The sequence below is a fragment of the Nylanderia fulva genome, unplaced genomic scaffold, assembly GCF_048542155.1.
Source record: "Nylanderia fulva isolate GAGA-0341 unplaced genomic scaffold, ASM4854215v1 Scaffold1283, whole genome shotgun sequence".
NCBI classification, from domain to species: domain Eukaryota; kingdom Metazoa; phylum Arthropoda; class Insecta; order Hymenoptera; family Formicidae; genus Nylanderia; species Nylanderia fulva.
Window position 1 is genome coordinate 17943 of NW_028189500.1, and position 3079 is coordinate 21021.

General features: G+C 56.6%; 1 pseudogene; it reads right to left on the bottom strand.

The window, feature by feature from the left end:
- Nucleotides 1-244: 244 nt before the first annotated feature.
- On the bottom strand, nucleotides 245-3079 carry LOC146724495 (large subunit ribosomal RNA; annotated as a pseudogene; the record flags this gene model as incomplete).

Sequence of the window (3079 nt, forward strand, 5' to 3'; positions counted from 1 at the left end):
AGTTTCCCACGCCCCGTGAGAGTCCGACACCAATTGGTAGGGAAACCGGTAGCCCCCCGGTGGGGTCCCTACCTCCCTCACTACCGTGTTAGTTAAGTCGCATGTATGACAGTTTCAGCATGCCTCGGACCCCGAACTGTGCATTTCAGCGCCAGATCAGTCGGACTGGGCCCACGCATTCGCACCATCAGCAACCCCGAACAACGTAGACGGGTAAACCGTCGCGTACCTCGCTATTGGGGCTACGTGCCGATCGCCGCTAGACAGGCCGGAGCTTTCCCCAGACCTGGGATTTTATCCTTCCATTGTCGTTTTAAAGGGTAAAACTGTGATCGGTCGCAGTTTACCCGCGCTGCTTAATTTCTTCACGTTGACATTCAGAGCACTGGGCAGAAATCACTTTGGGCGTCAAACCCCCGCGAGGGCCATCGCAAGCTTTGTTTAATTAGACAGTCGGTTTCCCCCTAGTCCGTGCCAGTTCGAGTGAGCGTTGAATGGCGGCCGACAAGAGGAGGGACACGACGGCTCGCCCCGCCACGGAAGCCTCGCAGCAAGGAAGATCCGCCGGGAGGCCAAGGCACGGGACCGAGCTCGGATCCGGGACCGGCGCGAGAACGCCGACCGTTCACCCCGCCCAGGCCCGGCACGTCAGCCAGACCCGCTTCCCGACCAAGCCCGACACGCCCCCGGCTCCTCAGAGCCACCTTATTCCGAATTTACGGATCCAAATTTTCCCACTTCCCCTTACCTCATTTTCTATCGACTAGAGGCTCTTTACCTTGGAGACCTGCTGCGGATATGGGTACGAACCGGCGCGACACCTCCACGTGGCCCTCTCCTGGATTTTCAAAGGGCCGAGGGGGAAAATCCGGACACCGCCGCAACTGCGGTGCTCTTCGGCGTTCCAAACCCTATCTCCTGCTAGAGGTTTCCAGGGAAAATCGAACGCTTATACAGAAAAGAAAACTTCCGGATCTCCCGACGGGCGTCTCCCGGTCATTTGGGTTACCCGACGAACACTCTTTTCGAGGGCCGAATGTATGCGGTTCCGCTGCCGGGTTCCGAATAGGAACCGGATTTCCCCCTTTGCCCCACGGGCGTGGTCCTTTGTATAATATTATTATTATTTCTCGACACTCGAGTATATTTTACGCCGTCATTGACATAGGATTCTCCCAGGGCTTGGATCGACTGACTCGTGTGCAAAGGTGTTCACACGAAACCCTTCTCCACGTCAGTCCCCCAGGGCCTCGCTGGAGTATTTGCACTACCCACCAAGATCTGCACCCACGGCGGCTCCAGGCAGGCTCGCGCCCAGACCCTTCTGCGTCACCGTCGCGACCCTCTACTCGTCAGGGCTTCGTGACGACGCGAGAGAAGACTAAAGCCCGCTCCGGTTTCCGCCCATTGCCGTGACGGCAGAGTATAGGGTCGACGCTTCAGCGCCATCCATTTTCAGGGCTAGTGCTCGGAGTGAGTGTACACACTCCTTAGCGGATTCCGACTTCCATGGCCACCGTCCTGCTGTCGTAAGCAACCAACGCCTTTCATGGTGTCCAGGAGCGTCGAGTTGGAGCCTTAACTGCGTTGGGTATTTCCCACAGCGCCAGTTCTGCTTACCAAAAAATGGCCCCTTGGCCTCTGATCCGAAGATGATCGTGGCTTCAATTCAAGAAAGCCAGAGAATCTCACCCATTTTAAAGTTTGAGACTAGGTTGAGGTCGTTTCGGCCCAAGGCCTCTAATCATTCGCTTTACAGATGAGACTGCGCGCGTTCCGCGGCGGACCGGCCGAGCAGTGCCAGCTATCTGAGGGAAATTCGGAGGAACCAGACTAGATGGCTTCGATTAGTCTTTCGCCCCTATACCCAGTTCCCGACGATCGATTTGCACGTCAGAAATCGCTACGGACCTCCATCAGGGTTTCCCCTGACTTCGTCCTGACAGGCATAGTTCACCTCTTTCGGGGTTCCCAACGTGTACGCTCTGGGGCGCCTCTTCTCGCGATGAGAACGAGAGCCCCGGAGTGCGAGGCCGCATCCGCGACGCGGCATCCTCCATAGGTCGACGGCCAGGGCCGACTTCACTTTATTACGCCTTTAGGTTCTCGCGCAAGTCCCAATGACTCGCGTACATGTTAGACTCCTTGGGCAGTGTTTCAGACGGGTTCCTAAGGAGTACCCAAAGCAGTAGCGTCGCCGAACCGGGATCGGTGCCCGCGACGACCGTCGGGAGACGTTCGCAGGCCTGTCGAAGGTGGACCGTACTGATAACCAACGGGGCCAGGACCGGGGCCGGCGTCGAAGCCGTAACCTCCGAGTCCGTGGCGGAGCGCGATTGCGACGGTCCGACCGCACCGTGAATAGTGCGGCTGAATACCTTGCGCGTACCGCCGAGCAGCCCGGGGAATTGTACCCGTGGCCCCCCGCAATGTCGTTCAAAAAGGGGTCGAGGGTTCCCTGTTTTTCCTGCATTTCACAATTTTACGCGCAATTCGTTTTTGCCTTTTTCCGTTTCCACAAACCCACGAGCCAAGGGACCCCCCCCCTTTTCGGGGTTTTAATTGTTCAAAAAATTTTTTTTGCGTTCGGGGAAAAAACGGCTTTCTTTTTCAACCTCGGGGGTTCCCCTTCTCTCGGCGGAGAGAGAGGAAATAACGTGGGGGGGCTCTTCGATAAAGGCCGCGGGGAGGCGCGGGGACCCCGCCTCCCCCGGGGAAAGGCAAAAAGGCAAAATAAAACCCGAGGCCTATTCCATTATTCCTGCACGCAGTATTCAGGCAAGGAGCCTCTTTAAAGCATCTAATTTGTTCAAAGTAAACGTACCGGCCCGACTCGACACTCAGTAAAGAGCACCGCGACGGGATATTAGTTGGGCCGCCCTCGCGGGCTAAGCCCACCGGTAGGAGTCCCACATCACGCCAAGTTAAACACCGCGAGCGGTGAACCGACGGTGTGCACACAGATTCAACTACAGCTTTTAACCGCAACAATTTAAAAATACCTTTGGGGGCTGGAATTTTCCCGGCTGCTGGCACCAGACTTGCCCTCCAATGGATCCTGTTAAAGGATTTAAAGTGT